The sequence below is a fragment of the Brassica napus genome, chromosome A3 (assembly GCF_020379485.1).
Source record: "Brassica napus cultivar Da-Ae chromosome A3, Da-Ae, whole genome shotgun sequence".
Classification (NCBI taxonomy): Eukaryota; Viridiplantae; Streptophyta; class Magnoliopsida; order Brassicales; family Brassicaceae; genus Brassica; species Brassica napus.
Genome location: NC_063436.1, coordinates 33315117 through 33338192, shown reverse-complemented (window position 1 = coordinate 33338192; position 23076 = coordinate 33315117). Strand labels below are relative to the sequence as shown.

General features: G+C 42.2%; 1 long non-coding RNA gene across 1 annotated transcript; it reads left to right on the top strand.

The window, feature by feature from the left end:
- Nucleotides 1–209: 209 nt before the first annotated feature.
- On the top strand, nucleotides 210–1616 carry LOC125592479. The gene is made up of 2 exons (XR_007328432.1): nucleotides 210–817; nucleotides 1450–1616. It is a non-coding gene; the product is annotated as an uncharacterized LOC125592479 (long non-coding RNA).
- The last annotated feature ends 21460 nt before the right edge of the window (nucleotides 1617–23076 follow it).

Sequence of the window (23076 nt, the reverse complement as noted above, 5' to 3'; positions counted from 1 at the left end):
TGCCACCATCATGGGACTATTACTAAATTAGAAAGAAAAAAAAAACCAAAAAGTTAACACAATTAGCAAGTCTAAGAGTTAATTTACCATATAAACAATGGTATCTAAAATCAAAGATTCACGATAAAATTAAACAATTTAACTAATATCGGGCCAAACCTAGTAATATATATATGTATCATCTTCTTCCTGTCAAGGCAGCCGCCTCCTCCATCCAAGCTTCTTTGATCTTCCATGATATCTCTTTCTTGATCTCTAATCCTTTTAATTGAGCTCGTGTGCCTGGCCATCGGAGAAGACGTGGCGCATCCACCATCTTCAATCACCACCGGCCACTGTCATTGGAGGAGAGCCACTGTTGCTGGATGATCACCGTTGGAGAGCACCGGAGCTATCTCCACGCTTTGTCAGTGATATGACGGTGAACCGAGATGAAGTGACACAAACCCGCATTAGAACCACGACGTTCGCCACCACCAACCACCATGGACACCGATCTACACCACCTCCTGCCGCGAACCAACGGGGTGACTCATCTCATTTCACCGTAAAGCCGCACTCTGGTAGGCGAAGCCATCGTCATCAACCGTAAGCCTCATGCGTACGATTAAGTTGTCCCCTTTTTCCTCGTTACTTGATTAACAAGTATAATTGTCATAAACCCTATTTATATTTTATTTTAGTTATTCCTCTTGCGTTGTGTTTGTTTCTTTCCGATCTGGTGTGATGCGGGCGAGACGTCAAGAGCTAAGGCAAAACCCTAGTTTTCTTCTTGTTCTTATCTTCTTTCGATTTCTGGCTCTCCGATATGGCAAAGGTGAGGGTCTATTCTGTAAATCCCGTACCAGTGTAGAATTCTCTCTATCGTAGTTTAGATTTCGAATCATGATCCGTCTATTTGAATTGTGTCTTGATTGTTAGTTAGTTCATTCATTGTAAACTGGAATTAGGGGTCTAGTGGATTCAACCATTGATTTGATTGTGTGATGTTAAGAGATGCGACATATGTATGTGTGTATACATAGTTATTAGTATGGACTATGTGCATGGGCGGGGGCTCAGATATGTCTGGGCTAGCGACGCTACTTTGATTGTGCGGGCAGGGGTTCAGAGACGTATGGACTTGTGATGCTACTTGTGCGGGCGTGTGGTACGGAGACGTTTGTACCATGGACGCTACTTGAGAGGGCGGGGGTACAGAGACTTAATGTATTAGCGACGCTACGATTTATATATCCGTATGAGGAGAATGCGGGGTGTGTGGACTAGCTATATACCATCAGCGCACTGTTTGTTTTGTGTGATGTGCTAGACATCGTGTTTGTTCATGTTAGAGTTAAACTTCCATAGTGGGAGTTCTATTTACTCAAGTCAGTGGTTTGCGTGTTTAGCATCCCATACCTCACTGAGTGACTCCCCTGTTGCTCACCCCTCTTCTTCCCCTTGCAGGTGAGCTTGCCCCGAGTGTTGGATATTTGGAAGGTTTGGTGTCTTGGAAAAATCGTATTTTATTTTGGTATTAATTAACTTTCCGATTTAATGTATTTTGTTTTTAAATTATAAACTCGTTCTATTTGGAATTCATTTGATTAAAAGGTTTGACATTTTATTTTATTTATAATCGGTTTAATTTGGTATTTTTCGGTAAGTAGCACGCCGTTCTCGAGAGAGGAGGAGACGGGTGTTACAAAAAACGTGTCTGGAAAAAAGAAAGAAAGAGAACTGATAATTTTATCTTCAATGCATTTTATACTGTATGATTTATACATTGAATATATTAAGTACGAACTAGCTATGTTTATACATTTATTTGTAAAATTGTTTATAAGTTATTGCTGCTAGTTTCTCTATAAAAAGGTATATAGTGTATGACAATAAATAGATTATATAATACACAGTATCGTTCCCAGTACTTTCTTTTACATATCAGTCATAGTCACGACTCATATTTATGTATACGTAAGGTTAACAGATATTTCGTACCACAAATCCAGTAATAGGTGGTCACCAGGTCATGTATTGTTTTTTCCTTCTGAATCCTTCCTCAGAATTGATTTCAATGGTTTTAGAGACATAACCTCATGCTCGAAGGAATCAAAACTTCCTTTGGATGTCTTCTTCTTAATTCTCCGTGAAGTTATTCGTATCTCATCGACTTCTTCCTTTATACTTACAATTCTTTTTGGAGCCTTTTCTTTAGTTTGACGTAACTCTAGTTGTTCTCCGTTGACTGATAACATTTCATTTTTCTCCATGATGTTTTCATCACCACAGATGATGTTAGAGCCAATATCAGACTTTTTCTTCGGTCGTTCGATTGCACCAAGTATTAATTGATGGCCAAGCGTTACTTTCTTCAAAGCTTGCGTGGCTAATAACTTCACCAGTAAATCATAGAAACGTTCGCAGATACTGAGTGGAGGTTGAAGTTCCTGCTCTTTGCTTTCCATTTTTTTATGGAGTAAAAAGAAAATTATGTTTCTGTTCTAATTTGAGATTAGATGTTTGGCTCAAAATGTTATAGAAACAAATTAAAAAGAAGCAATAGTCAATTATCAATGTATCGTTAACGTGTAAGAGTGGACAACTTTGGGGAGGAAAAAAAGCTCAAGAATCAGCGAAGAAACAAATTTAGGGTTAAGAAAAGTAGTAATCTGATTCTTTGTTTTCACATGAAGATAAGATTTAGTAAAACTTAACAAGCGATGTTTTTTTTGGTCATCAACATAGACAGACTCAATTAAGAATCTGTTAAACAAAATGGTAACTCTGTTAAATGACAAAAGACAGTTGTTTCCAAACACTGCGTGCCAAACTGTATGTCTTGGTATTCTGCGTTCAGGGTACACATGTGAGCTTTGAGTGGTTGAAATTTTCATTTAGGAGCTGAATATCTTCCAAATAAGTTGCAAAGGCAAACTATTCTTCTGGTTCTCAAACTATCTTCACTAGTTGAGGAAATTTTCTTAAACTCCTTATGTTTTTTATTGCCCAAATCAAGGCTTCTAATTCCGAATAAAGGGGTTAAAGGCTGGCTCTTGGGTTCCTTGCCTCCATCAGCCCATCCAATCCTTCCAATGTACTATACCAACCTTGTCCCGAGTAATTGTCCTAATATTTCCATGATCCATCTAAAAAACTATCATCCTGGTATGTGAGGTAAAGTTGCCGACTCCACCTCTATAGTTTGGGTGACCCGTTGTGTTACTGACGTTTGTGCCTCAACCCAAAGTGTTGATTCAGTTTCTGCCAGTTGGAAAATAACTCTAGGGTCGGTATCTATGTTGCAGAAAACCATATTGTTTCGTCCTTTCCTAGTACATAAATCTATGATTATCCACTTGCGGTGAAACCTCCAAAACAAATTATCCATATGTGGAAAAATTGATTGAGTATGAAAACTAACTGGATTTTTCGATTGGATTTTTAAGCGAGCTCATACTTGGACAACAAGGAGACATTCAAAAATAAATTATTTATTGATTCATCTTCTTCTCCACATCATCCACACTGTGTATCAATTTGTATCTTTCGCGTCCACAGGTTTTTCTTTACCGAATGACATGCTGAGACTATTTTTCATAAAAATGCTTAATTTTAGGTGGGCAATGTATATTACAAGAATATGCCTTTAAGGAGTGACATTTGATCCATACAAAGGAAGTGTACTTCCTATGTATTTTCCATTAGGATTAAAGGTGAACTATTAGGATTAAAGGTGGAACATTCCCAAAATAGTTTCATTTTCGTGGATAACTCCAAAGCAAACTCAGCCGGCATGATCAAGAATGTTAAACTAGAGATAGGGGAATGCACTGTCTTGGAGATCAAATCAGGATGGAAATCTTCTTTTCTTTTTGGAAGAACCTTCATGGTTACAGTGGGGGAAGTTTGTGATCTAAAAAAGAATAAGATGTGTCTGACTAATGGTGATGAAAGTATCCTCTACGATCATGTGGAGAAGACCAAAGCGAGGAGTTTATTTCCTGCATAGAGCTGTATGAGGATCCAGCAACTACAGCTGATTCAAATCGCGAAACTGCAGAACCAGCGTCAGCGTCGATTGACACCCCTTTGGCGTCGATTGACACCCCTTTGGTGTCTATTGAAACGCCTAAGTCTGGGGGAAGGTCCAGGAAAAAAAAGAAGAAGAAGATAAATGTAGAATTTTTGTCACCTGTTCCCTCGCGATGGCATGAGGGAAGTTTTGAGTATAAGGTTTCCTGCACTATAGGTTTACAGCCTTTTACCAAGGTTAAGGCGCTATGTAATCCGGAGTTGTTGGGAGAGGTTTACAGTCTCAAACTGTATAACACTAGGGACAGTGTTGTTGGGAGAGGTATTACGAATATTATGTTTTCTTTTGATTTTGATTTTTATGTTTTTTATTGAGTTTTATTAAGTCGAAAAGGGGATGATGAACTTTTTCAGTTTTTACTTAAATTTTTTTTGACGTCAAACGGGCATTCTATTACTCAAGTTTGAGGTGGTCTGGGTAACCAGACCGGAATAGGACAACCAATGAAAAGTAACTCCCTACGAAAGGTTTTAGCGGTCTTAGCTAAAAAATCAGAAAACTGGTTGCGGACTCGTCGCACATGGGTGATTTTGAAGTCCGGGAAACAGATCTGCAGCGTCTCTATCTTCTCCAATTCTGTCGCGAATCTTGGACACTCCTAAGGTTCCTTTATCATTGCAATCAGCTCCTTGCAGTTTGTTCTAAAGCTCTGGTACAAGCGAGTGTTGAAGCATATTCTCCATCGCCCATCGCAGTGCTTCTACCTCCGAGTGCGGTGCTGATTCACATCGAGTGAAATTCCGTGTTCCCATAAGTTGCACGTTTTCCCCGCTATCAATCTAGACCCATCCGCATCCACTAAATCGATCAGAAGCTGTCCACGATCCATCTAGCAGACAAATATTACCCAAACTTAAGATTTGGTTTTCCTTATTATTGCTGGCCTGTACTACTGGTGCTATCGTCTCATTTCCATTAAACCATGCTTGACACTCGTTTTCTGCATATCGAACTAGCTCCAAAGGATCTCTGTCTATACCCCTGAAAAGTTTATCATTACGAGCCTTCCAAATATACCATATTATCCAGGGATAAGGATCCCTGTCTTGGTCTGGCTCTATGATAGCATTCTTCCTCCAGAATAGATAGTCCATGTTTGTGTAGACGCTTGACACTGGAAATGTCCCTGGGCTTGTAGGAGTTGCTGATAAGGACCATACTTGGAGAGCTGGAAGGCATTCAAATATTGCATGAGTTACAGATTCTTCTATTTCTCCACACCTCGGGCAATAATTATCGCACTTCATATTCCGCCTTACTAGGCTCCTCGTTACTGCTACCTCACCCGTTATCAATTTCCATATAAGATGGCACATCTCCCTTGGCGCTTTCAACTTCCAAGCAAAGGCTTGAAGCTTAGTGATACTTGGTTCCAACACTTCCTTTTCCTCTTCTGGCTTCAACAAATTTTGAGCAACACAGTATCCAGATTTAACTGTGTATTGGCCATTCCTCGTATAGTTCCAGCATAAAGTATCACGGCGATGGGTAGAGCTTATGGCCATACTGCGAATGAGTGGTATGTCATCAGAATGGACATAATCCTCTTGTAACCCTACATCCCATTCCTTCGTTTCCTGGTTAATGAGGTCACTAACTCTCATATTCGGGTGCATCACAGGCGCTACAGGTATAGCTGGTTTAGCAGACGCAAAAGCTTCCTTGCGGCGTAAATGCTTGTTCACATTTATGACGGACTACTTGCAGAGATTGCCCTTAATGGCGAGGTCATTCTATAATATCTGCCCTTCAGCACTCGGGCAACCAGCGAATAAGGATACTGAACCAACTTCCATTATTGCTTCGCCAATAGTGCTAAATTAAACTCATGAATTAAGCGGAAGCCAATCCCGCCCTCTTCTTTTGGTCGACAAACCTTTTCCCATTTTCGCTCAGTGTATTCCTCTTTTTGGTGGGTTTGAGCTCCACCAAAATTGTGCAATGGCACTAGCGAGATTTTCACAAATCTCTGATAGGAGCAGAAACGTCGACATAACGTATGTCGGAAGAGCGAGTATAAAGGATTCAAACAAGGTCACCACGTAGCGATCGACCCGCGCATGCGTCGGTCGCTACGTAGCGACCGACCAAGCCTCTCGATCGGTCGCTACGTACGATTCGGTCGCTACGTAGCGACCGACCAAGCCTCTCGGTCGGTCGCTACGTAGCGACCGATCCGCAACGAGTCGGTCGCTACGTAGCGACCGACAAAGCCTCTCGGTCGGTCGCTACGTAGCGACCGATCCGTAACGAGTCGGTCCCTACATAGCGACCGGCCAAGCCATTCGTTTGGTCGCTACATAGCGATCGATCCATCGCGGATCTGGTCGCTACGTAGCGATCAAACTGTTTCGGACATCGATCAATGGGTACGACCCAAATCCGGGCATTCTCGTATGTTCCTGAATGCTAGCTCCCATGTACCGTAGTCATCATTTCTCACTCCCATCGATTGGAGTTATCATTTAAACTTTACAATAAAAATCGCAGAAAGTTCATTCTTATCGATAAAAATCGCGGAAAGTCCATTCTTATCGATAAAAATCGCGATAAACGTTTCGAATCGAAAGACAGCCCAAATAGGTCTAAAATGCGACTGGAAACCCACTTACAATTTTTTAAGGAAAAGCCCATATATACTATGGCAGCTTATACTTAGTCCACAAGAAATGATAAATGTCAAATCTCCGCAGATAAATGTTAAATTTCCGCGGATAATCATGAAGATCGAGAAAAATGGAATATCTCCATTTTTGAGTTATGACGGCTTAACGGCAGGAAGGGAAAAGCTCAAACCGACCTTAGAGGGAGTATATAAGGAGTCCTACGCGAGAGGCACAAAGAGAGAACTTTTTTCAGAGAAAACATAGCACTTAGAGCAATTAGGCAACTTCGTTTTTGTTATTTCGAGCTGCGACTCAAGTAGGTTTTGCAGTCTTAGGTTGTTAGAACTAGGAATCTCGCCGGCAGCTCTCATAGCCGAGGCTTCTACCTTGTTGTAATGCTCATTCGCGAATTGGGAATAAAACTCCTTTTGCTATTTTCTACGATTTTTTTTTCGTCTTTATTTGCGTGTTCTGATTGCTTGGCGTGTGGTTTAGCAGATATTCGGGACCTCTGGAAAATTAGGGTTTTCCTAACTTGCCTAATTTAAACAGAAATCGACAGTGCAAATTTTGGTTCCCACAGTGTTGTTCCATGGGAAATAGATGTCATCACATCTCCTGTCGAGTCTGTCTAATGATGTTCCCAGAGTTCCATAAATCTCTTGTACTATTTTATCAAATTCTGCTCTGGTGTAAGAATCTGGTATGGAATTCGTCGGGATTGATGGTGATGGGTCATGGTCGATCGATGTCGAGATGTTTCTGTCGATAGACGGTAGTGTAGTTGCTTCAGCCACACGCTCTGTCTGCATTCTGACTATGTCTTGCATGATCTCTTCCAAGCATGTAGTCAACCAACTAATGATGTCCTTCATCTTCGTTCTTTCCCTGAGCCCCACATATTCCATAGACCATCTCATCTATCTGATCCTTCGTGTAGATCTCTGATACTAGCTTGGTCTGTGTGAATGATGCTGCAAGTTCTGGAAGACATATGTTGTTGGATGAGCACAACTACTTTGAAATAGAGTATTGCTTGAGAAATTCCGATGCGAGCTGTCGGAAACTTCCGATAGAGTTTCGCTTAAGGCGTGCGAACCACTCGAGCGCCGCTCCTTCTAGATCTCGACGAATAGACGGCAGTAGCCGGCGTCTTTTTCGCCGTCCTTCAATCTGGCCCTTCCCATCGTGATGTTGAAACCCTGAAGGTGCGCTTTAGGATCAGTCGTACCATCATACTTTGGTACTTTGATTTTTCCCGGATCAGAGACCCTCATAACGGAAGGGCGTCTTTCGAGCCCCCTCCAGCAGTCTGTCGATCGCGGAGGCAGCACTGGTAGCGTGATGGATCTGGGATTTCACGGCCCTTATTTCATGTCCAACGTCTCGTCCGCATATTTCCGAGTTTATCGGCGTTTACTGCATATGATCTCGGTTTGCTTTTCAGCCAGCTCTTCTTGTTCATTCCAATAGAGGATTTCCTCCTCTTCCGTCATTAGCTTATCGAACGGAGAGCTTTCCCAAGCAGATCGGCTTCTGGTCCTTCTTGGATGTCTGTCGCCATCCTCCTCAGTATCGTTGGAGACGCTGCTGGGATCCAAGTCGACGTGCTCGACTTCATTAACCTCCAAGTCCTTCGCGGGAAGTGGAGGACTCTCGGAGTTCCTTTTTTTGGCAGGAGATTTTTCGCTAGGGTTTTGGCCCGAAGGTCTTTCCCGCGACGTTCCAGGCCTGTCGAGTGGGGTTGCGAAGTCGAGTCTTTTTCCGCGAACTTTTGTGGTTCTGCAAAGACGGATTGCTCGAGTCCTTGCCGTTAAGGTTTCGACTTGCTTGGTCAAGGTGCTCACGAGCTTATCCTGTTCTTCCGACCTTTTTTCGTAGGTGGCAAACATCTTTTTAAACTCCTCGAGCGCCGCGGCGTTGGCTGGTACGTTGGCTGCGGATACGTCCGCTGCTGGAGTGTGGAGATCAGTGCTGCTTCCTTCGTTGAGAGGAGTTTGCACGATGTCCGCGTTGTCAGTTGACATGTCTGGTTGAGCGTGATGTGGTTAAGAGTTAGCTTGATCTGTACCCCCCTCCTTCTAGCGCCAAACTGTGGGAAGCGAAATTCGCACTGTCGATTTCCGTTTAAATTAGGAAAGTAGGAGAAACCTAGTTTTCCAGAGGTCCCGGATATTTGCTAATACCACACGCCAAACAATCAGAACACGAAACGAGAAAAGTAATAAAATAAGAAATCGAAAAAGAGAGCAAGATAATTTTTATTCCGAATCTGCGTTTGAGTGTTTAGAACAAGGTAAGTGCCTGGGATACGAGAGCTGTCGGTGAGATTCCTAGTTCTAAAAACTCTAAGACGGGAAAAACCTAATTGAGTCGCAGCTCGAATAACAAAAACAAAATATTGCCTAAAATCGCTCTAAGTGCTAAGTTTGCTGTGTAAAAAGTTCTCCTCCCATGCCTCTCGCCTAGGACTCCTTATATTCTCGCTCCTAGGTCGGTTTACGCTTTTCCCCTTCTGCCCTTAAGCCGTCATAGCCTAAAAATGGAGGTATTCCATTTTTCCCGATCTTCGTAATTATCTTCAAAATTTCGTATTTATCCGCGGAAACTTGACATTTATCTTTCCTAGCGAACCAAGCGTAAACCGTCCTACGGTTTACGGGCTGTTGGGTAAGAAATCATAAAGTGGGCTTCGAGTCTTGTCTTAGGTCCCTTTGGGCCGTCTTTTGACTCGACGCGTTTACTACGGCTTCTTTCGATAAAAAACGAAATTTTCGCGGTTTTTACGGTAAAGTTCGATTGATGATTTCAAATGTCGAGAGACATGAAACGGGTTTGCTATGGTCTTCGGGAGATAGCATCAAAGAGCAGACAAAAATGTATGGAATCGTGTCGTATTCGACATTTCGGAAAAGCTCGAGTGGGTCCCGTTTGGTCGAGCCCGGTCGCTACGTACGGGATGTGCGCTCGGTCGCTTCGTAGCGACCGAGCTTGGCTCGAGTTCGGTCGCTATCTAGCGACCAAGCGGGAAGTGCGCTCGGTCGCTACGTAGTGACCGAGCTTGGCTTGAGCTCGGTCGCTACGTAGTGACCGAGCGGGACGCGCGCTTGGTCGCTATGTTGCAACCAGCTTGGCTCGAGCTCGGTCGCCACGTAGCAACCGGGCAGTGTGCATGTTCGATTGTTTGCGTAGTGACTGAGCTTGGCTTGTCCGTGTTCCGATCATCACACTCAAACTTATCCGTGGCTGGTTTACATATGTTTTCGTTACCTTGGGACAGCTTGTGTTTGATCCAACCGAGACATGAAAAAGGTTTTATATCGAGATCACGTGGCATGACATTTTTTTTTACCAAGCATATTTGTCGCAGAAAGACACTCACACTTGTTTTTGCGGAAGGTTGGATATTAATTTCGTCGTAACCGTTTTCGACCCCAACAGGAATGAAAGACAAGATTATGCTGAGTTGCTGGCTAGATGAATTTGGTTGCTAAGCTAGGATATGGTATGATGTGGTTTTGTAATTAGGATTTCTTAGATGTGGATTTCAATATTGTAGAGGTGATGATTCTAAGTTTTAAATCATGTGAGTCCCTTATGTTTTTAAAACCTCTTTCAGAGACACTGCCTGTTTGTTTTGCTTGAGGACAAGCAAAAGGGTAAGTCTGGGGGAGTTGATAGACTATGGATTTGACCTATTTTCATCCATAGTTTATAGGTGTTTTTACTAATATTTATATTAATATACAGTCTATTTATTATATTTATAAGATCAAGAATGTTTTGGAGATAAGTGATGATTTTGGAGCATATTGGAGAGATTTTGAGCAAGCACTCGAGATGACCATCGAGATCGACAATCGGTCGATATTGGGGAGATATAATCGATCGATACACAAGTCATGGTGTCGATCGATACCGAAGCGCATAAAGCCCGTTTGGTCACAGTCAACTTGAAACCCAAGATTTCACTATTTTACAAGATTGCCCCTGACGTGTTTTACCCTAACTATATAAGCTTTGCCGCCATGTTAGAGGAGGAGAGTGCCTTTCTTTGTGTTTTATTGGTTTATTGATAGATAGGAGAGAAGATCCAAAGTTATAATTTGTGATTGGAACTCCATTGATATTTATCTTATTTATTCTATGAAATTTTTATACCTAACCATTGTTATGAATTGCTTAAGCCATGTCTGAGTAGTTCTTGTTTAGATTTTAGGGTTTAAATAGGTTAGGAAGGATTAGCCCCAACTATAGATTGCTGAGTTGTGATAATCATCTTTAGAATTGTTCATTAATGCATGTGTCTATATTAGCTACCTAGAACTTTCCGTAGGATTGATTGATAAAAGCCATAGCTAATTCTCATCCTGAAAACATTCTAAATGAACTTTGTTTCTTGCTATGCGCAAGGCGAGAGATGATCTAGTGAGCTTAGTAAGCATTCATTCAACATGCGCATAAAGTTTGACTAGAGCGCGTCGATCGATATCATACTTGAATAATCGATCGACGGTGCAAAAGGTGTATCGGTCGATATGCCCATTGGAATATCGATCGACACTTTCTATAGATCAATATAACTAGAGTTGAGATCATAGATCTAGTTAACAGTCAACAAGTCAATGCTCGCAAAGGCCGAAAGACTTGTTGATCAAATAGTTGAGCTTTACATTATCATGCATGCAACTCATTAAGCATTTATAGAATTATAATTTCAACTTTTCTGAATAAAAATCATAAGTCTAGCTATTTCCTTTTTGAGCACCAAAACCCCAAAACATCTGCTATTGAACGAACACTAGTGTTCAATACAAAACTGCAATTTACTCTTAAAAACTCTTAAAACATCCTTGTTTAACAAATCATATTAGAATCGCTAGGTTCCCTAGGTTCCCTAGCTCCTTGTGAATTCGATCCCTAAGTACTACAACTCGACCTCTTATTTGAGAGAGTATAAATCACTACTTACGGCAATTTGAGTGGTATCAGGGTCTCAATCTCAAATCAGACCCCTACAGTGTCTGGTTCCTGCCGGTCCCGGGTACCAAAAAGCTGACCTTTACAACCTTTGGGCTCGATGTGAGTAGTCATCCCCAACATCAATATCAGCGGGTAATCAACTAGCAACACTCTAGCAAGCCTTGGACGCCATTAATGCCTCCAAGCTTACAACTCTGCCACATACGAGAAAGATAAGAGGTCCTCAAGCAGGGCAGAACATCTTTTGGCCGGGTCTACAACTTTGACGAATTCCAAATAGCTGGAGGAGCCAGAAGAGGAGTTCCTGGAAATATTGCATGCATACCAGACTACCACAAAGAGGTAACTGGAGAACCACCTTTCTCTTTAGGTTCTAGAATCTAAGTGGTAGTGGAATCATAGATAAACCTGATAGCTAGGTGGATATAATGCCTTAGAGTACTTGTCAAATTCCATTGGAGTTGGTCCGCGAAAGGAACCCTGCCCAAGCGCCGGGAACAGTGCTGCTCTGCCTCCTGCAAAGCAGCCAGAGAAAATGCTAACTCTACATCAAGGAGTGATGGTCCTCATATCCTCTACCCATTTGGAGAAAATGGGAGTAAAAGAAGCCGGAGAACACATGTTACCGCTACAATTGATCGAAAAGAAAAAAGCCAAACCTCTGGGTTTCAGCTTCCAGGTTCCGGATCTCGGGTTCCAGGTTCCGGATCCCAGGTTTCGGATCCTTGGTTGTTCACCTTACAAGGAGGTCAAATCCAACAACTGCAGGAAAAAAACAAGATCCGACCACCTTACTACTGCTTTTCCTGGCAATGTACCCTGATATACATCTAAAGGAAGTTAAGGCCACGTGCTTCTCAAGATTTCCAAGGCTACATGTTTCCAAAGGTATGCACCTCTATAAACTTCTAAAGAAACACTTCAAAGGTCATGTGCCTTCACGAACCTCTGAGGAAGACACGACCACGGGGAATACAGGGGCAAATGAGCTAAACGTTAACCCTAAGAGCAACACGCATCAACAAATCCCATCAACATGCCCATGGCAAAGTAGATTCAAGAAGAGGCGACGAGTCATCGAGTGACATCCAGAAAACGCTGGGAGTGGCTCGCCCAAGCGGGGGCAGATAACAGCTTGTGTGCTTCAGTAAATGACATCATAAAACGCTGAGAGCAGCTCACCCAAGTCGGAGCAGAGAGCGGCCAGAAGAAGTCACTAAACAAAATCTACAAAAGGAGGAGATCCAAGGAGTAGGAGCGAAGCAATATGTATGGAAGATCAACAACAGGAATGGATTAACTATGTCCTAGTATGCAGTAGACAACGCTAATCCATGCGAAGAAGCATTCTTAGCTGGGTCAACCCCTGCTATCCAAACAACGGGTCCGGCTCCAGAACCGGTCCATTCCTGCCTCCGGGTCAATTTTGACTCGGGCCATATAAGATCATGTCAGCCCCTGCTATCCAAGGTCAAGGACGAGTAAGCATTGTTTCTTCCCCTGTAACCGTCAGATTTGAAGAGGATAAATCCTACCGCGTCCGGGTTTTAGTAGGATATATGCCAAAACTTCCGGGCTCCAAGACGGTGAATCCCACGACCTCCATATTTCAGGAGGTTAATCTTCGGGACCATGCATCCCACAATAGTTCCGGAACAAGGAAGCTGCCCTATAAAGGCTTGAAAACATCATGAACGGATCCGGAAAAGGCAACCAGTGCAATCTCAACATTGGCCCACATCAAGTCGACATCGAGAGTGGTCCATCTCTGGAGGACAGAGTGCGATGTTTTATTAAGTCAATAAAGACTCTGGGTTCGAGACAACAAAACAAATATTCACCTCTGGCTGCAATATCTATATATCCTCCCGTGTCATAGCACTAATTCCTCGAAACCTCCAAGTTCCCAAGGATAAACTACAGGTTCAACATGATCAGAACATGAATCCCTTGAGAGCCTTAGATTCCAGAGAAGAATCATCAGGGATTACGAGTTCCTACACGATGTACTCGATACCTCAGGGTAGTACGACGAAGAATCGGCATCCACGTCTCAACAAAGGGTCTCGTTCCAACTGAAGAACGAATGAGAAAAATCGTAGTCTTCACTCAACTACTACCTAGTACAAAACTTATCCATCCTAGAGTCAGGGTGTATGTTCTTCAGAAGATTATTCTCCAGCCGATATCCAATCATGGGGCACATAAGCAAGAAGTAAATCCATAATTTGTTTCCTTGCCCCCGTCATGTGCCATTCGGAACAAGGAAATATGTGGCTGCGTGCCACCAAGGTCCTACACCAGGAAGACAGATCTCGCTTATCACTGCAATGCGAATCTGAGATCAAGAATTCCTGCTTCAGAGCAGGGCAACAGATCACCTACAGTAGATTTCAACAGAACCGAGTGGTCTTCACCAGCCAAACCTACGAGCCTTCCCATCCATTGACATGCAAGGCCAGGATCCTAAATCTTCCTAGGTCAATTGACATAAACCAGCCACAAGCCTGGGAATATCCATTATACACCTGTCTATCTCGGGGAAATCAACTCTCCTCCAGGTTAAAACACAGCCCAGGCCTAAGAAGAACCAAAAAAAGAGATTTCAGAGCGATGTCATGTTCACGCCAAGCCCAAGGGACCTGCAACCGACGAGCCGATGTTGATGCCCACTGAAGCATCGAACGTTTCTCCATCAGGTCTTGCGCCAACCAGAAAAAACTACTTCCGGCCACGAGCTCCATGAATAAGTCTTGACATCCAATGGAATGCAACCAAGATCCTAAATCTCACCAGGTCATCTCTAAAAAAGTCTAGAACCTAGAAACGTCTACTTGACCCTGGTCTATCCTGGGAAATTTGTTCTCCTCCAGGTTCGAACACGGTCCAAACCTAAGAAGAACCTGGGAAAGAAGGATTACTGGAGCGATGAGCAACTCCGGCTGACTTGAGTGCACATGTTATTCCCCGAGTTTGAGGATGAAATCGAGAAATAATGGGCAAACTGGTTGGGAAAAATCATCCAGGCCTTGGGCAAGACACCGGCCTCTAGGTTCCTATTGAGAGACGCTTTGGTTCCGACCCCTGCATCCATCCCTGCTTCCAGATCAATAAAAGGGATTACTAGATCCTATGATATTGCGCATAAGTGGAAAACCAACACATATGACACATGGAAAATATTTGACAATCGCAGGAATGGGCTAGCACAATCCATAGTATGCGGTCAAATATAGTACTCCGGCTCAAGAGCCTACTCCCATGCGGGATACGAAGTACTTACAATGCAAAGTACTGCCTGAGGGGCTTACATACTTACTCTCAGGCGGTGAACATATTACATATAGTGCAAAGTACTGTCTGAGGAGCTTACACGCTTACTCTCAGGCATGGAGCATATTACATATAAAGCAAAGTACTGCCTGAGGAGCTTACACACTAACTCTCAGGCAGGGAGCATATTACATAACATGCAAAGTACTGCGTAAGGAGCTTAAACGGTTACTCTTACGCAAGGAGCATCGTACGAAACATGCCAATTCCCGCAACAACGCAGGAGGCATAAGTGCAAACAAAAAGTAATGTATTCAAACTCAGAGTTTGTACAGGGAGCGACAATGGGTATGAGACATAAAGAAGGAATGGGTCTGCGCAAGCCTGGGTATGCTGTTAAAACTACCTAAAGCCCTGGTATAGCCTAAGGAATATCGGGGTCCCTAGAGTACCACATGTGAAAAGTACATGTATTAAAACGCTATGTGCTACACAATACAGGGAACACTGGGGATACTTGCAAAAGTACTATGAAATACGGGGAGCAAAAGTTCAAAAGTCAGGGAGCATATTATAATCTCTGCTTATCCATACGTGGAACCTAATAAATCTAATCAGATTTACCCTTTAGGAGTGAATTACTCTCTCAAATAAGAGGTTCAGTTGTAGTATTGAGGGATCGAATCGACAGAGAGCTAGATAACCTAATAAATCTAATCAGATTAGTTAAGCTTGGTTGTTTAATGATTTAAATGTAGAGTTGCAGGTTTGTGAGCAAGTGATTGCTCGATTGATTGATTGGGGTTTTGGGACTTAAAAGGAAATAGCTAGACTTAGGGTATTTAGTCAGGTAATCAGGTTTATATTCCTACAGCCTTATAAGTTGTATGCATGATATTATAGAGCTCAACACTTAATAACAACCCATTAGGCTTTCGCTTTCTAGGTTTGTCTATTGACCAGTGTCGATCGATTATTCTATAGGAATATCGATCGATACACTTTTTGAAACGTCGACCAATTATTCGATTGGAATCGATCGACGCTCTTGGTCAAGCGTTAAAGCACATATTGAATATGCTCACTAAGCTTCCTAGATCAGCTCTCGCCTACTCTAGCAATCTTAGCTCAGTTAGGATGGATTAAGGGTGAGATGCAAGCTATCGCTTATGTCTACAACGCCTAGGGTAAGTTCAAGGTAGCTAATCTAGAAACATGCATTAATGACAATCCTAAAGATGAATATCACAACTTAGCAATCTATAGTTGGGGCTAATCCCTCATAACCTATTTAAACCCTAAATCTAACAAGGGAACTACTAAGACATGGCCAAGCAATTTATAACAGCAATAAGGAATAAAAACTGCATAGATAAATAGATAGATATCCATGGAGTTCCAATCACAAATCTCTTTGGATCTTCTCTCCAATCTACTAAAAATCCTAGAAAACCTTTACTGTGAAAATAAAAAAACAAGAAATCACACTTTGCCTCTAACATGCTGGCAAAGCTTATATAATTAGGTTAAAACTCACCAGGGTTAATCTTGTAAATAGGTGAAGACTTGGGCTCTAAGTCGACTGAGACCAAACGGGCTTCCTGCGCGCTTCGCTGTCGATCGATGTAACGATGTGAACATCGATCGATTATTCCTCTTTAGTGTCGACCGATGGTCGTGCTCGATGGTCATCTCGGGTACTTACTCCAAATATCTACAAAATGCTCCAAAATCATCACTTTCCTCCAAATCACTCATGATCCTATAAATATACTAAATAGACTCTATAATATAACAATTAATAGTTAAGACACTTAACAAACCATGGGTAAAAGTGGGTTAAATCCATGGTGTATCAACTCCCCCAAAATTACCCTTTTGCTTGTCCTCAAGCAAAACAAACATACAGTCTCTCTGAAAGAGGTTTAAAAACAACAAGGACTCACATACTAAAACTTAGAATCAACACCTTAGACAGTTCTAGTCTCAGAAGCACACTATTCCATATCATAGTCTAGCAACCAAGTTCATCTAATCAACAACATAGCAAATCATGTCTGACAATTCCCTCTACCAACCTCAATTCTTACATAAATAAAGTGTAGGTTTTACCTTGGGGGTATTGATCACATGATTCAAGGATGCTCAAATAAATATTTGGACATTGATATCACTCAAATTACCCTAAAGAGTGTTACTCTCATCAAAAGAGGTTCATATGTAGTACTTAGGGATCGAATCCACAGAGACTCTAGGATTACTCAACAGACTTAAATAATTAGAAAAGAAGATAGACTAAAAGGTTTTAATAGTTTTAAAAGCAGTAAATGATAAATCGAAAACAATAGTGAAACGATAGATTGAATTGAAGTGGTTTCAAGAATGGGAAAGCAGCTAGATTTAGGTAAATCTCAGGTATGAAATGCCTGCACTTAGTTTAGACTAAAGGGTTTGACGGTTTTTGAACTAAACAATGGTTTAACCGGATAGGTTATCTTCACTAGATCTCGGATCTCAACTGTCGTACTTTAATCTCGAGAGAGTGTCGATCGATGTGACTTGATGTACATCGACCGATACACCTTTGTAACAATCGACCGATATAACGATAGTTGTGTCGATCGATGGTTATTCTAACGAGCTTTGCGAACGGGTTTAACTTGTTCTCTAACCTTCTCAGACCAACTGTCGTTGCGCCTGAGTTAGTTAGATCACGCAAGTGGGTTCAGGTATTGAGGGGAAACGGTTAGTCGGACTCAATTAATATAAGATCTAAAATGAAGGTGATCAATCTCAATTTTAGCATTAAGTTCACAAGCAATGAAAGAACAATCAAAACACCTTTTTATTAGTCATTAGCAGTACATAATTTTAACCTTGGTGAGAAACCTAAATCTAACAATTGGTTTACTCAAACATATTCATGAGAGACAAAGTCATGATGGCGTGAAATAAACTCAATTGAAACATAAAACACAAATAGACAGAGTAATAGAAATAAAAGAGTTCAAGATCTTCTCTGTTTTGCAGTCACAGATCTATCTCTCCAATTTTAAGCTCTTCTAATGGTAGCCAAAATGCTCCCTCTCCAAACTAGGTTTTTTTGCAGGAGTCTGCCTAAAATGATATAAAACCCTAGTACATATAGCCTAACAGGCGGCTAAGGACTTAAGTTGCAAATAATAGATCTTATAGGAAATGAAATCTTTTAATTCGCGATCACACTCGTGTGACTAGGCATCGATCAATGCACATGTATGTTTGTCGATCGATGGTAAGTGATTCTGATCGACCGATGTTGCTCTTCAAGCGTCGATCGATTTTCCTTGCGTAAAAGCATTCCAAAATGTCCCAAAAGTAACATTTCCTTCCATCAGGTGAATAAACCTGTAATTGCTTTGAAAAGACTCTAAACCATGATTAATACATCTTAAAACTTTTATATACCATGTATAAAAATGGGTGAAAATCATGATATATCAACTCCCCCAGACTTATCCTTTGACTTGTCCTCAAGTCAAACCAACAGATAGTCTCTCTGGAAGAGGGTTGAGAACATCAGAGACTCACAGATTTGAAACATGGAAATCATCACCTCTATAATATTGCATTCCACATCTAAAAGTTCCGTCCTACAGAAATACATTATGCAATATCCTAGCTTAGCAACCAAAGTCATCTAGCCAACAATCTTAACTAATCTTATTATCAATCTCCTCAACCAACCTCATTTCTCAATGTAAAAAGTGTAAGCTTTACCTTGGGAGTATCGATCATAGGATGCAAGGGTTTCAAACAAGTATCTGGAACTGCAGGTAAAAGTTAGTTCCTAATTTCTCTCTCTCTAATTTCTCTCTTGAGTCAAAGTCAGCTTCCATTGCAGGATCAGTGACCATGATTGGACAGGCTTCCATGAATCAAAACTTAATGGTGGTTGCCACCAAGCTCTGTTCACTTCTTTTTGACCTATATCCAAGAATTCTTTGTGAAAGCGAGCCTTGAAGATTGCCGCCTCCAAGTCCCGTTTCGAACGCTTTTATTGGAGTCTTTTATGAATCAAGCCTTAATGGTTTTAGCCAACAAGTCCTGTTCAAAGTCATCCTAATTAAACAATAGATCTTATTATATTATATATATATATATATATATATATATATTTTATCTAGAATAGAAATATTAATTACTAACTAATCTAGGGTCGAAATTTAGAGAGAGAAAATATGATATATAATTCTACATAAGGCTTTACCTTTCAGACTTGTTAGCTTTGGTTCTTTCTAACAAGCTAGCAAGTATGTATAGTTTACTGGTTGATCCACTTTAGCATCTATAGTACTATTTGCAATCAGTAAATCTAGAGTGGTGCTAGAAAGTGGTTAGACATTCAAGTAGAAATCATTAGTTCATAATCCTCTTCTTGACTCAATAAAATTATTTTTGAAAAGATTTTTGACAAAAACTTAAGAAATTCGTGTTAGTAACTACCTCCCCCAGACTTATATTGCACCGTCTCGGTGCAAAGTGCCCAAGGATAGGTTAAAAGCAAGTTAGATGTTTGAGAATGTTAGAGTAAAATGGAGTACCTATCCGTACGACACATCGATCGATGTAATCCTTTCTATATCGATCGATGTTTCTTGCCGAGAATCGATGTAATCCTCTCCATATCGATCGATGGCGAAGCACAGAAATTTTGCATGTGCTTGGAGTCGAACTCAAAGTTCCTGCCTAATGCCAGCTCTGTTAGACAACCAAGCATAAGAAATAATAAACATTCTCAGACATAAGATATAAGTTTAAGAACATAAATCCTACAAGTTCAAAAAATAAAAAGAGAAGTTCATAATAGGAGGATAAGAGATAGAGATATGAGGACTAGTCGGTGTCCTCGTCAGTCGCCTCATCGTCCTCCGGGGAAGGGTCCCTGCGTGCTGCTGCTGGTGTTGGTGCCTGCGCTCCTACAGCTCTCCTGCTCCGACAAGACACTTTAGCCCAGATGGCCTGAAGAGCGTCCACCACGAACCTCTGGAAGTCTCCCTGGTCGTGCATGGGGATGTCTGGTATGTTCGGGAAGTTGGGGAGAGGCGGTGCCTGGCCGTCCTGAGCTCTGGCGCGGCGAATGCTGGGAGGTCGGCGTGACATGTTCTGGGGGTTGCGGAGAAATGCCTCGTCTGGCATGCATCGAAGCTGCTCCACGCTGTTCCCGAAATCAGTGATCCTCCTGTCCGGTAGGGGTAGAAGGCGATGCTCACTGCGGATCCTGAAACGCCAGAGTTTCCCTTCCTCGAGCCATAGCGAGTGCACCAAGTGCTGCTCGTCGGGGAAGGCGTGGTCGCGGTCGGCAGAGCGAGGGTCGAGGCGGATGCCGAGGTAAAGGAAAATCTGGGTCAGAAGACTCCCAACTGTCTCCTTCTTCTTACCCCTGCTGTTGAAAGGCTTCTTCTTCAACTCCACCAAGTGTGCGACAAAGAAAGCTCCGAGGTTTGGCGGGTTCACTTCGCCGTCCTCATCCAACTCAACCATATCCACCACGCCATTCACTGCACAGAAAAGTAATGTGAGCTCCTTTATCCTGACCTTGTTGGGCTCCATCTTGCAAACCAGTGTGTTTGCAAGGAGCCGTAGGAAGTAGTGAAGTGCAGGATGGCGGATGTTTGATAGCACGGCCCTGTTTGTGTCCCAAACTCTTGTGCCGACGGTGTCCTAGAATCTCTCGAGGTGTAGGAATGGTTGGACCGTGTGGGAGGCGACGCTCTCTGAGAAGCCGTAGATGCGGCAAAGCTTGGGGATAGTGATCCTGTAGCGTGTCCCTCTGGCGAAGAAGGTCAAAGTACCATCTCCCGCTACCCTCGCTGATGAAGTCCTGTAGGTGACCTCGACAGTGGCCATGAACTGGCGGACGAGATCAGAGTAGAGGTCGTAAGCGCGAGAGGGCATGGTGCCGAGTCCGAGCTGTGTGATCATGTCCTGAACATTTCTCTCGATCCCGAGCTTCTTTAGGATGGGTCGGTCGAGGTATTTGGTGGGCTCAATAGAGACTCCCAGCCAATCGTTGTAGAAGAGGCTGTCGAAGTCGTCCCAGTCCTTTGACAGGGGACGGTGGCGACACTCGTTGCTGTTGATCGCTGCTCTAGGATCATCATAGCCCGGGACATCGAAAGGTGTGTTTTCGGTGCGAGGCCATGGAGGACGCTGTGGGTTGTTGGAACTGCTGGTTTCGTCGAATCTCCTTTTCGACCTGATTTCTCTGTTTCGTGCATTTGTCTCTGAACTGCTCATCTGAAACCAAGAAGAAAATAAAGTTAGTATTGTCGATAAAAGGTAATATCGATCGATGGGTTATACTGCATATCGATCGATATTGTCGAGTCGGAACAATCGAACAAGAGACAGCATCGTCGATGCGAACGAGTTCATATCGGCCGATGTCGAATCGCGAAACCTACAACTCCAAATCGCGTTTATACGAATTAAAAGGCATAGAAATCACAAACTGAACTCTAGATAAGCAATATGAACTATAAAATTTCTCTCAATCACACCAAATCAAGCGATCTAGTCCAACTCAAAACGAAAACCCTAATGTTTCAAAAAATTGAAAATTGCGAGTGCATACCTTGAAGGCTGGTTTCGAGAGAGGATATAACAGTGACAGAGTGAAAAATCGAATAGATTAGGGCGAAGAACGGACGAAATCCGTCAAGAAACGAGAGAGAAAAGGGTTGTTTTTGTTTTCGGTTTCGGTTGCGAATGAGGAAGAGGAACGGACTGATATCGAATGAAATAAGGGTTTTAACCGTCGATATGCCCGCATCGATCAATGGCAGTGATGCCTCGTCGATCGATGTCCTTTTCAAAGACAAATCCTAATTTCTAAATTTCCTAAATAATGCTAATAATAAGAAGAAATATGAAAATTACTATTAAATATAAAAATTACTATTAGATATATACATATATATATTATTATTTTTTAAATAAAATGGGTTGCCTCCCATTCAGAGCTAATTTTTAAGTCTTTAGCTCGACTTCCTGATTAAACTAAATATCAGGTTCATACAGCACCATGGGCGCTTTTGCTGGTGGTTTCGCCCAATAATGCTTAACTTGTGGCCGTTCACTGTAAATTCCTGGCCTTTATCATTTTGTAAAGTGATAGCTCCAGAAGGTTGAACGTTTTTTACGGTGAAGGGTCCAGACCAACGGGATTTTAGCTTTCCAGGAAATAAAGTTAACCTAGAGTTATAAAGGAGGACTTGATCATCCGGTTCGAAGTGCCGGGATATGATCTTTTTATCGTGATAAGCTTTAGTCCTTTCTTTATAAATTTTCGAATTTTCGAAAGCTAAATGTCTGATTTCATCAAGCTCGTTAAGCTGGATGAGTCTCATTTCTGCAGCTGGCTTGATATCAAAGTTCAAAAGTTTGGTAGCCTAAGACCATGCGCATCAAGGGATCATGAGGGGGTCGTGGGCTCGAGTTCTTAGGCCCGATTGATTTAAAAAAAATGAAAAATGGGTTTTAAACGACGAACCGGGCCTTACGCTTGAACCCGTAAGAGGCGAGTTCAAGCCACGCGTCGGGCGGTGAGTGGCTTCTCCTTTCCGCGTCGATGAGGAAGAAAGGAGGGGATACGCGTAGGGATGGCAATCAAGGACCTGGACCGCGGGCCTGTCCCGTAAAGGCTTGCTGCGGGGCGGGATTGGGCCTCCATTTGGTAAGCCCGCAAAATTGCGGGCCTCGCGGGACGGGTTCAAGTTGATTGGTTTTGTTTTTTATTACACACAACTATGAATTGTTTATTACAATGTGATATTTCTTGTTTAAGTTGATTGGTTTTGTTTTTAGTATTATGAAGTGGTGTTTTTCTTAAATTAAATTTGGTTACAGTGGCGTTGTTTAGGAGAAAAGTTAGGGCCTGACTGGTTTAACCGCAGCGGTTGCGGTTGCGGTTGCGGGAGTTTGCGGATGCGGGTGGTTGCGGTTTCTAGCGGTTTTAAGAGATTTGTACGACTGGTTATGCGGTTAGAAATTTGTGCGTTTGCGGGATACTTATGACTGGTTAACTACCAAATGCAGCAGCAGTTAAATAATAAATTAACAATATTTACATTTTATACAATTATAAAAATATCA